Below are 22,043 nucleotides of genomic sequence, written 5' to 3'. Positions count from 1 at the left end.
TGGTTAAACCCTGGCTTGGCAACAATGTGACCTTGGTGTATCACTTAATTTTCTAAGACTTGGTTTCTTCATATATGCGATCAGACAAATGACACCTTGTCAAAGAGTTACTGAGATGACTATGTGCAAAATTGCATGTATGTGGTTTAATAAACATCCCTTTTCAGACTCCTCTCCTCTCTCCACGTCTGCCCTCCCATCCCTCCTGTCTTCTCCTTTCCTATCTCTTCTCTTCCCTTTTCTTTGTGTTTAGTCAAACATGGAGGCTGGGTGCGGGGGCTTCCCAGTACCCCCAGACCACGCCATGCCAGTACTCTTGCTTGCCTTCATTGCCTCCCAGATGTGAAGAGCCTTACCATCCCACATCAGTAGGATAAGAAGCCACGTAGTGAATGAAAAACTTTGGGCTAACGTTTCTGTTTTACGAATGGTTCCACAGATTTGAATTCAGCTGAATACCACACTTGCCAACAATAGCAAAGTAAGAATATAATTCAACACCTCATTAATCCCAACATTATTACATGTGTGGTTTTCATTTCACATTTAATATTTATTTTTCTCAGAAGGAAGCCAGGACCAAGTTAAGCATGTTATAGTCATCCAGCACAAAGATCAGGAACATACTGGTGGTAGGGGAGAGGCAGGGGTTTCTGGGGTACACAGACTAAGTCTGACTCTAGTTCATGTCCTGATGACAATACTCACTGATCATTTTTATGGGCTTAAAAAATTCAGTGGAATTTTAGATTGACTAAACTAAAACCATGGGAGATGTGAACAAGTTTAGGTTCCTCTCTGAGCCTTTGAGTCTACCCATCCAGCTTGCTGGTAGCATATTAGCTCTCAAATGGATCTTTGAGACAAACTCCTTGACATAGAAGTGAGGAAAGTGACATTCAGAGAAATTGCATGATTTGTTCAATATCACCCAACCTATTATGGGCAGAACCAGGCCAGAGCTGAAGCCTCTTCTGTTGCTCTGTCCAATAGAGCATGTGGTCTCCCTCCCTCTGTCTGCATTAGTGAAAAGTTTATCATTACAGGGGCCTCCCCGGTGGCGCAGCGGTTGAGCGCTGGGTTGCGAAGCTGCCCGCGGCCTCTGTGGCGCTGGTTCGATCCCCGGCTGCTCCCCGGCCACCCGCGGCGGATCCCACGTGGTACGCAGACCTCTCCTGCCGCCCGCTGCTCCCCTCAGCAGTGTACTTCAGTCCCTCTGCCTGCTCTGCTCCCCACTCTGGCTCTGGTGAATTCTCTCACCCTCCCGCGCTTCTGACTGTACCCAGTGCATGTATAAACAAAACAAACAAACAAATAAAATAAATAAATAAAACATGCCTCTATAAAAAAAAAAAAAAGTTTATCATTACAGTGCCTATTGAAGCTTTAACAAAATAGAAAAGCAATTGGAAACGCAGAGGCTTAATTCCCCACTGGAAATGGAGTGAAATTCCAGTATAAAAACTACAGGAAGACATTCACATGTGGAATTTTGTTCCAATTGGACTGATAAGAACCCTATCTCTGGAATGAAAAAACTGAGGAAGGAAAAACTGCTTCTATTTACAGGAAATTTGTAAGTGCAAAAAAATACTGTGAACTTCACTTTCAGTAGGATAAAGGTAGAAGTATAACGCCCTGCTCATTTTTCTCACCTTCCTTTAAGCTTTTTGATTGTACAAATATTTAGTGACTGTGCGCAGGGTAGGTCAGCAGGAGCAGTGGGTCAAGGGCTGGGGAGGAGTATCAACCAGATAATGACAGGGGTTGCGACTTTTGTTCCCATTTAGAACGAGGGTAACAGCAAAGGACCTAGAGCCGGGGAATGACACAGCCGAGAAATGCTTTCCTAGGAAGTATGACCTGGGAGCAATATGTGTTAAGAAAGGAAGGGAATGGGCCTCCCTGGTGGTGCAAGGGGTTAAGCACCGCACTGTGAAGCTGTCCGCAGCCTCTACAGCATGAGTTTGATCCCCGGCTGGCCAGGGAGCTACCCACATGGCGCAGCAGACCTCTCCTGTCGCCTGCTGGTCCCCACAGCAGTGTATTTCAGTCAGTCTGCCTGTTCTGTTCCCTGCTCTGTCTCTGGTGAATCCTCTCACCCCCCGCATCTCTGGCCTGTACCCCAGCTCTTGTATGCATAAATAAATATACCTTTAAAAAAAAAAAAAGGAAGGGAAAGAGACTGCAGGCTGAAGGCCAGTTGGTGACTGTATAAAACAATCAAGGAGAAGAGTGGGAAGGACCTAACTAGAGTTGCAGAAATAGGAATTGTCTTGGCTTGAGGTCCTTCCAGAAGCAGACCCTGAGATAAGGAGTCAAGTGCCAATAGTTTCTTAGAGAGGTGATCGCAGGGAACACGGGTTGGGGAACGGGGAATTGAGATGAGGAAAGAGAGGAAGCCAATAACAGAACATGAGCAAGCAGGTCACTGGTGTCGGTGCTAGAGATCAGTCCCTCTGGAGAGCTCTGAGTGACAAAAAGCCTGCCTCAGAGCTGTCCCTGGAAGACCCAGGAGGCTGGGGCATTTATTCACCAATTGGCTTAGAGCTACTTCCAGAAGTATAACTCTCAAGCACTTTGGGCCTGCCCTGCCTGTAGGCTGAATATTCTCCAACAAAAAGGTCTCTGGAAGAGATGGCAGGAGTTCTGGGGTGGAGAGGTAAAGGTGAAAGGAGTAAGGATAGAGCACCAACAGAGCCTGACACAGACACCTGTTTGCCCCTGGAGCAAACCCATGTTTTGCAGCCCCGCGTAAGTAGGCGGGCCTCGGCACCCGATAAGGAGCTGGGAAGGAGACCTCTGACTTGACTTTCCTCTCTAAATTCTATGACACCTTCACCTTCCAAAACAGACAACTTTGTGTGTGAGCAACTGCTCCATTCTTGCCTGGATCTAATTCCAGTTTTTAATCCATGCTTCTTTTAAAATACTCCATAATACAAATTTCCTTGAGGAATTCATGATGAGCATTCCGCCTATCTCGTACGGAATCAAATTTTTACAATGCTTCTCTAATGCGGTGACAGAAGGCTGGAAATTATAGTAATGAAGGTATTAGTCAGGCATGCAATGCCCAAGGTAGGAAAGAAAAACATATCAACTCAAATTGCCTTAACTTACTCCAGTGAGGTTGGCAACAGACAAGCTATCCATCCCCATCATTTACTAGAATTAATTCAAGGTCTGTCTAGGGTTCAATCCAGCATAGAAACTTGCCAGGACTTCAAATTGGAAACCATTCGACATTAAAACCAGCATGACATATTTTCTTTTCAGAACCACGAGACTTAAAATTTAAGAAATTTGAGGAATTTCTGTAAAATTTCATAATAGGTCAATGGCGACTTACGTTAAGAAGAGAGAAGTGGCTTTCTTAGGGAAACAATAAGTCGCTTGCCTGTGTGGATCTAAAAACTGACCTTTTTGTTTTCTTTCAGTGAGTTTATTAAGGGGGCAGGGAGTGGGAAAGCGCTAACAGCTCCCAGGATAGATTTTTGAATGCCGAGGTCCACCCAGTGATCTCCAGAGCCAAGTAACCAACCCTTAAAAATACATTTACATCATGGAAGTAGAAACGCCAACTCGAGACGGCCTGCACAACAGGGAATAAATGTAAAGCCCAGGCTGTACATGTGGCATCTCTGGGTGAGGCAGCTTTTTTCAAATTTTCATTTGCTCCTTTCTATGACCGCAGGCCCACAGAGCCCCTCAGGATTTGGTCTGGAGGTCAGGGGCAGCTTCTGTTACTTTTACACCCAATTGAAGTGGCCTCAGGGCTGACCTAAATCTGGGCAAATCCAATTTCATGAAACCAGTAGATATTCATTGAGCACAACTGAGTGTAAGTAACTGAGTCAAACATGTACGCGGTTTATAAATAGAAGTTTGCTCCTGAGGACCTTAGAATTCAGTAGGGGAAATAAGAATCACACATAAAGAACTCTAACATAAAGTCAAGAGAATTAAAGGCTCCTTCCCTTTTCTAACTTCCCTTTGTTCGTGTTAAAACAATTATATGACAATAACAATGGAAACTCACATATACAACACTTTCTATAGTCTCTACTCGAGGAGGTATTATTGCTATCTCATTTTGCAGATGCAGAATAAGGCGCAGAGAGGTTAAAACACTTGTCCAAGCTCACACAGTCAGTTGTGAAGCTGAGATGCAAACCTGACTTTAGGGCCCACATTGTTAACAAATACACTACCTACTGGACACTTTTTAAAAAAATATTAGATTGTTCATGTACACAAATGTTTTCTAGTACTCTGGAAAGTTCTGTGAGGTTTGAGACTTGTATTTTCATTCACGTGTTCTAGCACTTGGCATGGAGTCTGGTTCTAGATTCTCAGTAAATATTTATTGAATGAATGAATGAACTCAAAACACAGGTGAGACTCTATGGCAGTTTACACAAGGAAAACATGACATTCCTCACAGGTGTGAGGGAAGCTTGCATGGAGGAAGTGGCATTCAGTTTCTGTCTTGACTGGTGGTTAGGACTCACAGAGATGAAGGGACATTTCGGTGGACATAGGCTGCATGGGACACATGCTACATAGTCACTTGGGAGGTAACTGGCCAACTAGAGGGCCAACAGCCTGTGACATGCAGGTCTGCTCACTAGAAGGAAAAGACATTCGCGTGCCAAGTGCCTAGAACCATGGGGCCATCTGCCTCCAGAGGCTGGGCGACTGCCAGAGTCAGAGTGAGGGAACAGACACTCCTCAAATGGAAGGCCGAACACTTGGGAGGCCAGGGGCTTAAGGCTACACTACTTAGACTCTGGGCAACCAGACAGAGGCCTACTAGTGTGTGGAATGGGCGCACAGGGGCAGTGTGGCTCTGCCCAGCTTGGAGGGGTTGTTGCTGTAGGGGAGCACCCGTCCAAGTGAATCCCATGGATAGCTGGCACCATGCCCAGCGAAGCCCACCTCACGGGGCGGTGCTGGGGACATAGCAGCAAAGAAGGGTACTGGGAGGTTGAGAGCAGCCCAGACGGCATCTAGGGTGATCATGGGTGAGCACGGGAGGGAATAGGGAACTTCAGAAATCAGACCTGAAAGGACACTGAATATCTGTGTAACGAAGGGTACCACTGCAGAGAGTCTGCGGAGAATCTCGAAACGGTCCAAGGCTGGGGAGGTAACTGAAAGGACTCCAGGGGCTGGTAACTAGATTGTGTAAACTCTGTTGACGAAGAACCCAAGCGGAATTGTTTGGGGACTCATAATCTGTAAGGTTGATGGGGGACTACTGGGGCTCTGCTTGGTTGTTTACTGTTCTCATCCCCAGTTCAGATTGCGCCAACTACTGTGGGAGCAAACTGTCGATGTCAAGTGGCTGGCCATGCCTAGGAAGCAGCAGAATGGAACCAGAAAGCCCCAGGCACAAAATATAGGCAATATAGTTTTAATTTCGTATTTGGTGACATCACAACTTGGCAATATCAATAAAGCCAGGGCAGGGTAGCTGGAAAGAACGAGGCACTTACCCAGAATGTCAAGCCTTCGACTCCGCAGTCCCACGCGGATCGCGTTCTCTCTCCCACTGTCTCCAGCAAGTCTTTCAAAGTTTCACGGCCTCTCCTTCCAGCAAGTGACCTCCACATGCAGCACTGAGAACAGAAGCCAAACAGAAAGCTCTGGTCTTGGCACTCTCTCCAAGAGACAGTAGATTCCTCCCCCTCAATCCTCATAGTCTTTCTTCCACTTCTGTGAGGTGGGGTCTGCCTTACATCCCCCTGGGCAGGGGATCCCCTCCCTTCCAGTTCTCCCACATCTTCAACAACGACAGCCCCGACAGCCCCTCTGCTGGCAGCGTGGTTTCAAATCAAACCCTTTTTTTGCGCTCTCTCTCAACCACCACTGACAATGTCCCTTCCCTTTCTAGCCAGCGTCTTTATTATGATTATCACTTCTCACCTCCCAGTCATTATTCAAGCCGTTGATTTTTCTTTTCCTCCTTTTCCTTTATCCTATTGGAGTGGCCTGGGCGCTGACCCAAGTCTGACTGAACTCAATTTCATGAAACCAGTAGATATCCATTGAGCACAACTTAGAGTAACTCACACTAAGGCACTTAAGGGCTGCATTGCTGACTCCAGTTACACCTTAGTGCTGCCACTGCCTGCTTCTCAGAACTCTGCCATGCTGACTTGGCGACACCACCCTCTCCTCCTGTCCCTCCTGATCTTTGATTGCTTGTTTTCAGCCTTCTCCATGGGCTTCTTGTGGTTGCCTCCTTTCTCTGGAAATAGCAGTTTTCCAAGGTCTTGTTCTCAGTCTCTACCTCTCCACTCTTCTCAGCTCCTTGACTTTCTCTATACCTCTGCTCTTACCTTCTCATGCCTCATTCCCACTCTGTTTTTCCTCTTCCATCCCAGTCTTTCTCCATAGATGGGGCCATTTCCAAGATTTCAACCACCATCTATATTTAGATGACCCTCCCCTCTGAAATCTATATTCAATCTAAATCTATATTCACTGTACAGAACAGTCTTCTCAGACCTATGGAATCAACCCTTCTAGACAGTTCCACTTGGGTGTATCCATACTCAGCATGTCTGAAGTGGAACTCTCCTTCTATGAAATTCTCTCTCTTTCATAATCTTCATTTTTGAGGATCTAACACCCAGCCAGTTATCCAAGGCACAAACCCCAGAAACCTGGTAGTCTTTCTTAAAGACTCCCTCTATGTCTCCCCGGATACATTTGGCCACCAAAGTCTAGGGGTCCTACCTGTCCCCTCCATCATTTCAACCCCCCACCTCCACAGCTTTGTTCTGACCTGAATCCTAGTACTGCCTAATTGATCCTCTAAAACGTCCTGTCAAATACTCCTTTGGAAATGAACATCTGGTTATGTCATTCCTCTGCTTTCTACCTTTCATGGCCCCAACTGGTCTTCAAGATTAAATCAGAACTCTCACTACATCCTCTGAGGCCTGGTTCATCTGGTCTCTGCCCAATCCAACACATGCCACATTTTCCTGCTTCCCTCTGCCTCCCTTGCTGTTGCTTCTACCTGAAATGCTCTCAACTGTCTTTCTTCCTTTGATCTCCTCTGGAGAATTCTCTATCTTTTCTCTCCTTTCCCTCCCCCAGGTTGGGCTAGGTAACCCCTGTTCCGCCCAAGCCCCCATGTCCACTTCTAGTGAAATACTCAGTACACTGCATCGTTTCCCTGTCTGTCTTCCAATGGTGTATGTGTAACTTGACTTTTTAAACCTGTGTACTTTAGCACTAAGTACAACACTTCACACATTCTCAGAAATGTTGTTAGATGCAGGCCAGAGAAGTCCTGGACACCACACTTGAGGGTCACAGACATCACAAATACAGGCCAAAAAACCAGTAATGTATATTTGGGCACCTCTGTCATAAGGAATCCATTGCTCAGCCTGGCACGGCTCAACCTCTAACTACAACATCTGGTAACACTGCGCAGGCTCCAGGGCAATGCTTCTACACATCACTCACCCCGTGTCCTTAAAACAAAAGACAGATGTGACAACTGCCACAAAAGCTTGTGGTTACACAGCAATTGACCTAAAAAACAGCTATAGCTTTGGAGTGCAGGGAAGATTTCAGTTATAGAAGTGCTAAGAGAAAATACACATTTTTAAATCAACGTTTTCTGCCAATTAAATTAATGTAATTGATCCTTGCACTATGAAGTATTGTTTCTAGGAGTCCCAGCATCCACATTTTTCCTTTCCTTCTTGTTTCGAGTTGGAGTTCCAAAGATACTCATGAATTAGCATGGAACGCACTGTGGTCGCACACAGTGGCTGGGCAACATTTTTCAGTATGAAACAATGTGTTAGCCTTAACTGTGTGTGTGTGTAGATAGATGAAAAATATGTGATGCATGAAAGATACTGATTCCTTATTTGGAGGGGCTGCATTGCACTTTCTTTGTGAAGCATTCTGTGCTTTAGGGAAACCATCATTTTATTATTATCCTCAAATGCCTTCGTTGCAATGACTTCTAAATAATTCCAGTCACGCATTAGTTTGTTATTACACCTAGTAATGTGCATGTGGTAAGTGTACAGCAAAGTCTAAAAAATTTTCCATTTGGTCCATTACAGAAAAGTTTAACAAACTCTCAAGTAAAACATTGAAAATTCTTTCTCCGAATTTTATAATACACATACCATTATTGCTATTCATAAGTTCAAAACTGTTTAGAAAATGGAGAGACAATATAACTTGGATAAGCTCTTCAATGTTCTTTTAAAATATCTCCAACATGAGATTTTTGGATCTGATAGAACACAACAAAGAAATTATTTCAATAGTAAACTACAGTCTGTTACATCTTCTGATAAAGTGACAACAGCTTGAAATGCCCTTTGATACTATGGATGAATCAGTACAAGTAAAACAATTTGTAATCCCATAGTTACAACCCACCTTGATTATTTTGAAAACAAACAAACAAACAAACAAACAAGGGGCCTTCCTGGTGGCACAAGGGGGTAAGTCAGCACTGTGAAACTATTGGCAGCCACTGCAGCACAAGTTCTAGGGGAGCAGAACAGGCAGATATACTGAAATACACTGCTGAGGGGAGCAGCACGAGACAGGAGAGGTCTATTGTGCCATGTGAGTCGGTTCCCTGACCAGGGATCGACTCAGGGCATAGCAGTGATAATGTTGAAACTTAACCCCGAGGTCACTAGGGAGGACCCCATAATTAGTAAAAGTACCCCCAAAATATTTGATCAAAATGTAAAAAAGGGAAATGAAAGATACAGAAAACACAATCAGATACACAAACACATTGTCTACTCTGTAGTTACAACTGATCAAGTTTTCTCAGAAAGGACATTTTTATGAGAACTTCAAAGAAGAATAATACTAATATGAGTGTATCAGTGTAATATAGACTTACAGACCTCCTTATTGTAAAATACCTAGTAAAATGAGAAAATGAGTTTCAGGAAAACATGAAACAAAGAAGGGCCTCCCTGGTGGCGCAGGTGGTTGAGCGACACACTGTGAAGCTGCCCGCAGCCTCTGCAGCGCGGGTTCGATCCCGGCTGGCCGGCGAGAATCCCACATGGTGCAGCGGGCCTCTCCTGTCTCGCCTGCTGCTCCCCTCAGCAGTGTATTTCGTCAGTCTGCCTGTTCTGTTCCCTGCTCTGGCTTTGGAATTCTCTCACCCTCCCGTGATTCTGACTGTACCTAGTGCTTGTATAAAAAAATATATATAAAACTCTATATTAAACTATATTGTTGATATTTGGGAAAAATTATTTAAAGCATAAACATTTACAAGAAAACCTTATTGCCTGATAAAAAGAATGCAGCTTTGGCCAAAATTTTAGGAAAGTTTCTGAATATTTTAATTAGGAAATAAGTCACTGAGTTCAATGATCTTGGAGGATACAATAAAAATGTAAATCAGATAAAACAGATTGTTCTCTGGACCCATGGACCAAATCTGGTGTGCTGTCTGATTTTGTATGACCTGTGAAAACCAAAAAAGAAAAAATATTTTATGACATGTGAAAATTATATAAAATTCAAATTACAGCATCCATAAACAAATTTTTATTGGAACTTTATTATATAAAGCTGTGTTGGAACCCAGTCAAGCCCATCTTTATAGATTGCCTGTGACTGCGTTAGCGTCACAACATCAGAGTTGGAGAGTTACTACAGACACTCTGTGTCCTGCAAAGCTTAAAAAATTTTCCATTTGGTCCATTACAAAAAAGCTTAACAAACTCTGAAGTAAAACACTGAAAATCCTTTCTCCAAATTTTATAATATACATTCCATACGAAAATAACAGCCAAAAAGAAAACATCTGAAATAAAGAAAATGAGAATATTTGGATCTCCTAGGGGGGCAGTTTAGAAATGATATCCCACCTGGCATAGTCAGTTTAATAGAAATGTTTCAGTGGAATTAATTAAATAATTGGAAAAATTAATATTTTTAAGAGATTTGGCTTAAGTCAATGATACACTGAGATGTCAATAAGACAGAAAAGTTTTGATATTAAGAAATTAGAATTACCCCAAGAAAGAAATGTTTTGATATTAAAACTGGCAGATTGATTTGATGAAAGGGAAAAATTATTGAGTATAGAAAATAAAACAAAATGTGAGAGGTGGATGATATATTAAAAATTAAGAATTAAGACATACCCTTTCAAACTAAGAAAATATCCATTCTAAGAAGAAATACTATTCTTTTGCTTTAAGAATTATCTAAGGGCCTCCCCGGTGGCGCAGCGGTTGAGCGTTGGGTTGCGAAGCTGCCCGTGGCCTCTGTGGCGCCGGTTCGATCCCCAGCTGCTCCCCCGGCCACAGGAGAAGGGTCCCACATGGCACGCAGACCTCTCCTGCCGCCCGCTGCTCCCCTCAGCAGTGTCCTTCATCAGTCTGCCTGTTCTGTTCCCTGCTCTGGCTCTGGTGAATTCTCTCACCCTCCCGCGCTTCTGACTGTACCCAGTGCTTATATAAATAAATAAAAATAAATCTTTTTAAAAAAAAAAGAATTATCTAAAATGAATGGGTCATGTAATGAAAGATACGAGGAAAAATACATGTGGAAATCTGAAGTTTGACCAAAAGATGTTTGTGAATCTGTTTGCCTTAAAGGACACCAATTTTTTTTTTTTTAATTAAGACAACTCATTTTATATAGAATTCCATAAGTGGTTGTCAGGACTTACTCATGAAATGTCATGAAAATAAAAAGGATGCTGAATTTACAAAATTCTCAAACAGAAGTATAAGAGCCAGGGAGTCTTCAAATGTCAACACTGTAAGTTCAGCTGAAGCTGGCAAAGGTGTCAGTGCCATGAAGAATATATTAAAATCATTATCTAGAATCGAGGCTGCAAGCTAATGACTATCCATTCAATGGTGTAGTTGTTAAAGAATTTGATGTTGCTCCCTGTGTCAAATCACTGCTCACTCAGAGGCATTATTTGGCAGTAACAGCCATGTCAAATAAAAGACCACATCAATATTTTCTAAAATTCAGCAAATAATTTAGAAATTATTAGAATTATTTGAGGAATGATTTAACTAGCTGTTTAATAGGAATTATAGGCATTTAATTTTTGACTAATATGTAATAGATATCAATATATCCAAATTAATATATAATATGTTTTAGAGCCAAGCATGTCTCTGTCTCCATCTCTCTGTATATTTCTATATCTGCATCTATGAATTACTACACCTGTTGTTAAATTCTTTGACCATCACCAGTAGACACAACTCACATTCCACACTAGGTTTCTGTCCTGGCCTCACCTTTTGGATGGCACGCATGAAATTGACTTCCCAGCTCTGACCTTGGCTCCAGAACTGTCCAGGCTCTCTCCTGCAGCTGGCCTTACTGCCTCACCCTGCCTCGAGTCACACCCCTTTTAATTCAGCCCAGGCCTGGGGAAACTTCCTTTGCTGGTATAGCAGTGGGAAGCACTCCCATTTCTCTTGCCTCTGTCAGTCTCCACATGGCCCCGGAGTTAAAGGAAGTGCATTCATTCCTGTAGCAAAACTTGCTGCCTGAGCACTATTCACAGTTGCCAATTTATGGAAACAACCTGAGTGCCCAAGGACAGATGAGTGGAAGATGTGGTCTACATAAGCCACAGAATACTGTCCTATAGACACAATGGAGTACTATTCAGCTATTAAAAGAAAAGATGAACTCTTGCCATTTACAACAACATGGATGGATGTGGAGGGGATGAGAAGACAAATAGCACATAATTGCACTCATATGTGGAATACAGAGAAAGAAAGCAAAGAAACAGACAACACTAAACCAAAACAAACCCTAGAAATCTCACTGCAGAACTGAACTACCAGAGTGGGAGGTTAGGGGATGGGGAGTAAAGTGAGGAGGGGCTCAGTGGACTGTGGTAGAAGGCTGTGGGTGCTTTGGTGGAGGGTGTGGTGTGAACGTACACCCCTAAATCATATACAGTGTTGTAAACCAAAGTAACCTCAATAAAAAATAATACATTTCCCAAAAGAATGAAAAAAAAAAAAAAAAAGAAACACCATGAATCTTGCTGCCTGAAAAGCAGCTGAACTCTTGGCCAACAGGCTCTTTTCCCAAGGGCCATTTTCATTTCATGTCTTGATTTCAGTTGCAGAAGGAAAAGCTTTAGTTCTCTATAGAGGAATTTCAGGCATCAAAGGCAGGAGGGTGGAGGGGGAAGAATTTTGGGAGTTCACGCTAGAATACTAATATTTTATGAATCCACCTGCAAATCAAAAGAGAAAAAACTTGGACTTTTACCTTATTATTTTTCCAGAGGGGGAAGGAGGAATTCCTCTACATTCTTTGGTTTCTGCTTTGTAGAATGGCTCCTGTGCGTGTACAGACTTAAATGAGATGAAGTGGCTGTGTGACCCACCACTTGTTATGTTATGGAACACAGTCATGCCAATAAAAATAATAGCAAGCTTCTTCTGTGGATGCTTCTTCTATGCACTGCATTAAGAAACAAAAAAGAAAGAATTGTGAATGCACTGTGCCATTTAATCCTCAAAACAAATTTAGGAGGTAGGCAATTTTTTTTCTTTTTTCTTTTTTTTTTTTTTAACCGTGATTGATGACAAATGCCATCTTTTTTTTTTTTTATACAGGTGTGTTTATTTATTTGTTTGTTTGTTTGTTTGTTTATACAAGCACTGGGTACAGTCAGAAGCGCGGGAGGGTGAGAGAATTCACCAGAGCCAGAGTGGGGAGCAGAGCAGGCAGAAGGACCGAAGTACACTGCTGAGGGGAGCAGCGGGCGGCAGGAGAGGTCTGCGCGCCATGTGGGACCCTCCTCCGGTGGCCGGGGAGCAGCCGGGGATTGAACTGGCGCCGCAGAGGCCGCGGGCAGCTTCGCAACCCAGCGCTCAACCGCTGCGCCACCGGGGAGGCCCCAATTTTTTTTTTCTTTTTTTTAAGATTTATTTATTTATGCATACAAGAACTGGGGTACAGGCCAGAGTTGTAGAGGGTGAGAGGATTCACCAGGACAGAGTGATCAGAACAGGCAGACTGACTGAAATACACTGCTGAGGAGAGCAGTGGGCAAGTCAGGAGAGGTCTGCTGCGCCATGTGGGTTGCTCCCTGGCCAGCCAGGGGATTGAACTCATACTGCAGTGGCTGCAGCAAGCTTCATAGTTTGTGTCTTAACCCCTTGCACCACCAGGGAGGCCCCCAGTAGGTAATGTTTTTATCCCCATTTACAGATTTTACAGCATGCTGGGTATTCTCTACCTGTACCCCCTTTTCAAACCCATTCCGGCAATGCACTGTACCCTAGACTCTCTTATCCTTAGGATTTTGTTTAGGTTTGCCCAATGGGGGTCACCCCAGGAGACTAGAGAGTGGGAGAAGAGAGAGAAAGCGATTGAGGTGTTTCTGCCCAGCTCTCCTTTCTCCAGCTACTAACATGGTTATAGTAGAAAATACTACCCTCTCTTGCTGACTTCCCTAAACCCTGCACACACCTCCATAGTCTCTTCATTAAATAGTCTTCACAGATCTCAGCTGAGTGTGCCTTCTGTTTCCTGTTGGAACTCTGACTAATAAGTTAATATTTGATCTTGGAACTATCTGCTACAGAGCTGTTTACTTTACTTCTTTACTTACTGCCTTCTCCTAAATGTTATATTTTTATTTGTTTGATTTAAAATGTCTGTTTGACTTTATTTAAAGGGAGGTGGATCTCACACACACACAGTTAGCTATTTTTCAGGTGAACATTGATTATTTTCACCCTTGACTGTAAGACACATCTTCTGTAGTTTTATCTACATATTCATGACTCTCAAAGTGCTCCATGGGATTACTACTTCTTCTTCATAAATGTATAATTAGAAATTCTCAAGGAGTTCAGTTTCACACAAGCACACATTATAGTAACTGGCAAGCAATTTTTTCCCCTTTAAACCAAAATAAACATTTAGGGGCACTTCTGGAAAATGTGATTAGGTAAATGTCAGCAAGATGCTGTTCATGTCTTTACAAGGTCTGTGTAGAGAAGGGCTTTCTTTATTGGTAGGGGCTCAGCAACTCAAATGCACTTTTTGGGAAACTTGAATATTTATGATCTAATTTTATAGATGGATAGATGTTCTTGTGTTTGGGGGAATTAATATGCTTCCAAAATCAGAGTGGAGATTGGAAATAGAAACTAGAAATGCAACTTCACACTGGCTCCCAATTTCTTAGAAGTAAGAAAATATATTTCAAAGCTTGTCCTGAGATCTATATTCCTAGACATAAGTCATAACCAAATGATGTGTGAGACAACCACACACGTAACAGATTTTAAATAACACATAAATGTAGTCTAATTTTCCTGTTCTCAACCCTCATGAATCATTTTTTCTTAGCCATTGGAATTCTTACATATAGTTTCCAAGTTGATAGGAATGACTTTTTAAATGGTGTTGTGACTAAGCAGCCCAATAGCTTCTTTTTTTTTTTATAGTTTTTTTTTAATAGAGGCATGTTTTTATTTATTTATTTATTATTATATTTGTTTGTTTTGTTTATACATGCACTGGGTACAGTCAGAAGCGCAGAGGGTGAGAGAATTCACCAGAGCCAGAGCGGGGAGCAGAGCAGGCAGAAGGACCGAAGTACACTGCTGAGGGGAGCAGCGGGTGGCAGGAGAGGTCTGCGCACCATGTGGGACCCTCCTCCGGTGGCCGGGGAGCAGCCGGGGATCGAACCGGTGCCGCAGAGGCAGCGGGAAGCTTCGCAACCCAGCGCTCAACCGCTGCGCCACCGGGGAGGCCCCCCAATAGCTTCTTATTGGAGCTACCTTGCTCCAGACACCAGGTCACCACCTGGATATGTTCTGCCGTGGGCAGTATAACTGTGACTTATCAAAAAAGCCAATTCTAGATTTTAATTTCCTCAGCAAAAACCCAGAAAACAAACAGATAACACAGGTCATCACAGTGCACAAGTCTGAAATGTACTTTTGAAAAGGTACAGGATTTTTTATCAAGACCAATCAACTTGATAATTTAACATTTATGTACTTACATAAAGTGGGGGTTTTTTTTGCACTTAACCATTTAAGTGAATAATCAGCCATTGAAATGAATGATTGCATAATAAAATAACACTTGAAATGTTATCTTGTAGATTGAATGACATTGCAGAGTTGGCAAGATAGAAATAATTACAAAACACAGCTTCTAATTTTATAGATACTAAGGCTGCATTCCAAAAAGGATCACAAAATCCCAAAGAAGATCTAATAATACCTCAAAATCCTACCTGAAAAATCTTTGCCTGAAACTTGGGGATAGGGTTTCATTTTTTTAGGTTAAATTCTTATTGCCTGTTAAAATGCAAACACCATTAGAAGTAGTATTTTGTATTAGATTTGGCTATCCTGTAACATAAAACCCAAAATAACAATGGTTAAACTCATAGGAGTTGATTTTTCCCTCGTGTATAATAAATCCTGAAATAGGCAGTCCAATACTAGGCAGGAACTCTTATGAACAACAAGAACTGAATTCCCTTCAGTCTCTTTGTTTTATCATCCTAAGCATGTGTATACCATCTCCAAGTTACACTCAGAGTCCAACATGGCAGCAGGAGCTCAAATCGTCACAGATGTATTCCAGTCAGGAACAAAGAAAGAAAAGCAAAAGGCTCATACCAGCTTCTATCCCTTTCTAAAAAGACTTCCTAAAAGTACCATCCAGAAACTTCTTTTTATATCATATTGGTCAATCTTAACTGGAAGGTAGGACAGTCTTGTCATGTAGAATAAAACTAAGATTCTGTCCCTGGAGAAGGATGGTAATAACATTTTCTATCTTTTACCCACCATTTAAGTATTAGTGGGGATAAGGAAGTTGAATAAATTATTTTAGGAAAGACTAGAAAAACTAGGTTCTGAGAAGAACACAAGGAAGGCAGCAAAACTGGATTATGAAAAGAAAACTAAAGAAAAGATTAAGTAGTTAGTACTTAATAGTTAATCAAGCAGAATTTGTGAAAGGAAGGAAGGAAAGAAGAAAGAATTGCTCTTTTTAAGTGCTTTGGAGATAGAGAAGACCTGTTTTATCAATTTTTTTTTTAAGCACTAAAAGATTCCAACATAGGGCCTCCCTGGTGGCGCAAGGGGTTAAGATGCAACCTATGAAGCTCGCCACAGCCCCTGCAGCATGAGTTCGATCCCAAGCCGGGGAGCTGACCCACATGGTGCAGCAGACCTCTCCTGACTCGCCCGCTGCTCCCCTTAGCAGTGTATTTCAGTCGATCTGCCTATTCTGTTTCCCCCTCTGTCTAGTGAATCCTCTCACCCCCCACACCTCTAGCCTGTACCCTAGTTCTTGTCTGCATAAATAAATAAATCTTAAAAAAAAACAACAGAAGGATGGGAAAGGTCAAAGTGGGGAATGCAGACAACTTTCCATCCCCATCTATTTCTTGATTTGTTTCCTTCTCCTTTTATGAAAGTTTTTAATCTGAGTAAACAAACAGAAACATATTAAAACTTCAAAAATAATTTAGTATTTCTCATGATGAATACATTATTTGAAGCAATGCTTTCAAAGACTTTGGGAGTCTTGAACATATGGACTAAGTGAAGATTGTTTATAAACAAACACACCCAACAAATGTTTTGCTGTTACAGAAATAACTTAAAGGGAACACTTTGTATGGGAATTTACAATTTTGATCACCCTAGGGATCCCTTATGTATTCATTTTGGTATATTAGTTCTAGATAATTTGATAAGGACTTAACCAATGCCTTTTTAAATGATTTTTTCAATAACTGTATTAAGGTGTTATTCACATAAGTTATGATTCACCCATTTAAAGTGTAAAGTTCAATGGTTTTGGTATATTCATAGAGTTGTGCAACCATCACCACAATAAATTTTAGAACATTTCATCACCCTGAAAAGAAACTCCGTAAGCATTACAGTCACTTCCCATTTTCCTTCAGACCTTCCTTGATGCACCCGTTCCATCCATCCCTAGTCAACCACTGGTCTATTCTCTGTCTCAATAGATTTGCCTATGCTGGATCTTTCATATAAGCAGAATCCTGCAATAGACAATATGTGACTTTTCATTACTTCTTTCACTGATTAACATGTTTTCAAGGATCATTCATATGGTAGCATGTATTTGTATTTCACTCCTTTTCAAGGCCAAATAATATTGTATGGATGTGCCCTATTTTGTTTATCTATTCATCAGTTGATGGGCATTTGGACTGATTCAGCTATCATGAATAATGCTGCTTTGAACATTCATGTGCAAGGTTTTGTGCCCTTGGGTATATGTCAAAGAGCGGAATTGCTGCACCATATGGTAACTATGTGTAACCTTTTGAGAAAATACCAGACTGCTTTCCATAACAGCTGCTCCATTTTCTATTCCCACCAACAGTACATGAGGGTTCCAATTTCTCATGTTCTTACCAACACTTATTATCTCTCATTTTAATATAGTCGTCCTAGTGGTATTTCATTAAGGTTTGATTTGCTTCTTCTTTAGGACTAATGATGATGAACAAATTTCCTTGTGTTTATTGAAAATCAGTATATCTTCTTTGGAGAGATGTCTACTGAGGTCCTTTGCCCAATTTTAAATTGAGGTGTCTTTTTATTATTGAGTTCTAAGAGTTCTCTATATTTTTCCAGATCAAGTTCCTGATAAGATACATGATTTGCAAATATTTTCTCTCAATCTGTGAGTTGTCTTTTTATTTGATAGATGCTGTAGAATGATTTTTAATTTTGTGTAAAGTACAATTTATCTTTTTTTTTTTCTTGTATTTCTGGTATCATGTCTAAGAAACATTGCCTATTCCCAGGTCAGGATGATATAGGCATGTGTTTTCTTCTCAGAGTTTTATAGTTTTTAAACTTAAATTCAGTATTTGATCCATTTAGAGTTAATTTTTATACATGGTGCGAACTAGGGATGCAACTTATTTCTTTTGCATGTGGATATCCATTTTTTAAATTATTGTTCTATTGAATTGTTTTTGCACCCTTGTTGAAAAATCAATTGACTTTAAATGTAAGAGTTTATTTCTGGATTATTAATTCCATTCCATTGATCTATATTCCAGTACCACACTGTCTTGATTAATGTAACTTTGTAGTAAGTTTTGAAATCGGTGAGTCTCAAGCCAATTTGTTATTCTCTTTGAAGATCTTTTTGGTTATTCCAGGTCTGTTCCATATCCATATGAATTTTAGGATTGGCTTGTTAATTTCTATAAAAAAGTCAGCATAGATTTTGATAGACTGCATTCGATCTATAGATCAACTTGGGAACTATTAAGGATATTAACTCTCTTGATCCATGAAAATTGATGTATGTCCATTTAGGTCTTTAATTTCTTTTGATAATGTTTTATATTTTTCAGAATATAAATCTTTAATTTATTTCATTTTATTCCAAATTGACTTATTCTGTTCAATGCTATTATAAATAGAATTTTTTAAAAAATTTTAAAATATTCATTGTATGTATACAGAAATACAATGAATGTATAATGATTATACATCCTGCAACCTTTTGAAACATGTTTATTCTGGTAGATTTTAGAGGACTACTTGTGATTTTCTGTTATATGCATATATGTGCATATATATAGATATATAAAATATTATATATCTATATATAAAAGATTACATTATTTGTAAATAGAGATAGTTTTGTTTCTTTCCCGAGTTGGCTGCCTTTTTTTTCCCTTGCCTAATTTTCCTGGAACCTTTCCTTAGAAGCTTTACTACAATGTTGAATTGAAATATCAATAGCAGATATCCTTGTTTTGTTCCTAATTTTAGGGGAACCCATTCAGTCTTTCACCATTAAGTATGATGTTAGCTGTGAGTTTATAAGATGCTATTTATCAAGTTAGAAAATAATCTTCCATTACCAGTTTGTTGAATGTTTTAACATGAGGAAGTGCTGAATTTTATTTCAAATACTTCTTCCTGCTTCCGTTGAGATGATTATTAATTTTGCATGCAATCTTGCATTCCCCGGATAAATCACACCTGGTCATGGAGTATTATCCTCTTTGTATGTTGACGGATTCATATTTTGCTGTGGATTTTTGTGTATTTATGACAGATATTGGTCTATGGTCTTCTTCCTTAAGATTTCTTTGTCTGGTTTTGTTGTCAGGGTTATAGTGATCACACAGAACGAGTTGGGAAGTGTCTCTTCCACTTCAAGTTATGTAAGTGTTTGCAAAGGATTAGTACAAGTTTTTCTTTAAATACTTCATTAAATACACCAGTAAAGCTTTATGGAGCTGGGCTTTGATTTGGAGAGGGGCATTGGCTTTTCGATTACTTACTCAGCCTCTGTATCTGCCACAGGTGTACTGAAATTTTCTATTTCTCCTTGAATCAATATCAGTAGGTTTTAACTTTCTAGAAATTTGTCCTTTTCATCTAAATTGTCAAATTTGATGGCACAGTTAATAGTGTTCCTTTATAATCATCTTTATCTCCTTAAAGCTGGTAGTAACGTCTCTACTTTCCTTTCTGATTTTTTTTTTTAGATTTATCTATTTATTTATTTATTTATTTATTCGTACAAGAGCTGGGGTACTGGTCAGAGATGCGGGGGATGAGAGGATTCACCAGAGACAGAGTGGGGGAAAAGGACAGGCAGACAGACTGAAATACACTACTGAGGGGAGCAGTGGGCGAGTCAGGAGAGGTCTGCTGCACCATGTGGGTCACCTCCCTGGCTGGCGAATTGAACTCATGCCGCAGTGGCTGCACACAGCTTCATAGGTTGCGTCTTAACCCCTTGCACCACCAGGGAGGCCCCTCATTTCTGATTTAAAAAATTTGAGTCTTCACTCTTTTTCTTAGTGAGTAGGAGGTTTAACAGCATCCCTGGTCTCAACCTAATAATCAGTAGCATTTACCCACTCCAGTTCTGATAAGCAAATGTTCCCAGACGTTGGCAAATGTGCCACGGGAACAAAATGACCTCTGGTAAAAACCACTGCTTTAGGGTCGTCCCTGATGACCTAGGGGTTAAGTCTCAGCAACATTACCTCAATGACCTGAGTTCTGAGTTCAATCCCAGTGAGCTAACCCACATGTGGTCCAGCAGACTTCTCCTGAGTAGCCCACTGGTCCCCTAAGTAGCGTTATTTCAGTAAATCTGCCTGTTCTGCACCCCTCTCTGTCTCTGGTGAATCCTTTTAACTCCCCACCCAACATCTCTGGCCTATACCTCAGTTCTACGCAAAAATTAACGCTGTTTTAACCCTAAGAATTACAGATAAGTATAGAGAAGGATAATTAATCAAACCCTCAGTATGTTTTTGTGATACATGTGGGATTCTGTGTAGTTCTATTTGTAATGTTTAAGATAATGAGTGTTTGATTATATAACAGATTAAACTTATGTTTCTAATTTAAAATATGTACATAAGGAATTGATTTTAGCTTGTGATGACAGTATTAGAAGTTTGCAAACAGTATTAGAACATTTGAAAGAATTTATTTAGAAGTTTTATTTATTAGATTTACTAGGATCTGTGACATTCTTGGGGGGAAGTTGTTAGGAAACAATTGATATAAACAGAAAATAAAATATGCTAAATGTATAAATTTGGTTTAAAATTCTTTAAGAGAATTTTATTACTTGTAAAAGTCACTGTAAAAGTACTGATAAAAGTGCAATTATATTTATAAAGAAATTAACAAGATTTATAAGTTGAACTTAAGTTTCAAGATTTTGTTTTTTAAATTTTTTAATTTATTTAATTTGAGTCAAATTATTTCCAAGAACCAAATTAGCCTCTGAATAATATCTTGTGTGCAAAACCCATCCTTGAGGACACAAAAGAACTTCACATGGACAATGAAAAGTTAGTTGCCTCATAAGGGGTGTGACTGATGGTTTTACACATAGTCCCTGGAGGTTGAGAGGAACAGGCTTACATCCTCTTATTTCACAGAATCACTTTCTGGAATGATGAATAAAATGTATGACTAAAAATGAGAAAATCAAGGGGGATATCATGCGGAAAATTATTCCTTCAAAATGAGGGAAAACGAAAGGCATTAACATTTTAGTGTTTTTAAATTTTAATTCGAGGGGAACATATTTGGGATAAGGTGCCAATATGCTTCTAAATCAATTTTTTAAGCTATGGGATAGGAAGATCGTGTGTAAAGAATCTTGACTGGTGTTTCTTAAATTTTAATATGCATATAAATCACATGGGGATCTTGTTAAAAGACCAGTTCTACTATGTGATGGGATGGAGGTGGTAACTAATATTATGTTGGCAATCAATTTGCAATATATATCAAATCAACATGTACACCTTACATTTACATAACGTGATATTTCAATTATATCTCAAAGCTGGGGAAGTATTAAAAATAAAAAAAGCTAAAAATGGCACAACCAAGTTGTGTTTATAATTAAAATTGCTTGTCTTATAAATGAATGTGATGAATATATATCGTAGTGTTTCAAAAAAAACAATTCTGATGTAATAAATCTGCAGTGCGGTCTGAGAGTCTGCATTCTAACAAGCTCCCAGGAGATGGTTCCATTATCAGTCCCATTGTTATAAGGCAGGGTGAGGTGAGGGGCACCCCAGGACCCCCAAACCTGCCTGATCTAAATAGGTTCTGCCATCAGCCACATCAAGATAAACATACTCTAGTGCATAGGACCATTAATGGAAAGGAACTTCAATACAATTAGTGTACAATAAATAAAAAGGATAGATAATAATTTCCAAATCAAGCACCCAAGTTACCCATCACCCCCAGCCAAACTGGGTTGACACAAAGTTGGACTGCCAAGTCCCCAAAGCTTGCCGTAAGTCTAAGGCACCTTTCTGAAGGGGCCAGACAAGTCTGGAAGGAAAAGAGCCAAATCTAAATCAAGATAAAAGCTGCCAACGTTAACCTCCCCACAGGTCTCTCACCCACATCTCTGTCTCAAGTGTCTCCTTCCATGTCCCCCAAATCCCTGTTACAAGTCCAAGGCAGAGAAACAAGTAC

Source organism: Talpa europaea (genome assembly GCF_964194135.1).
Source record: "Talpa europaea genome assembly, chromosome: X".
NCBI classification, from domain to species: domain Eukaryota; kingdom Metazoa; phylum Chordata; class Mammalia; order Eulipotyphla; family Talpidae; genus Talpa; species Talpa europaea.
This window is presented reverse-complemented; position numbering follows the sequence as displayed.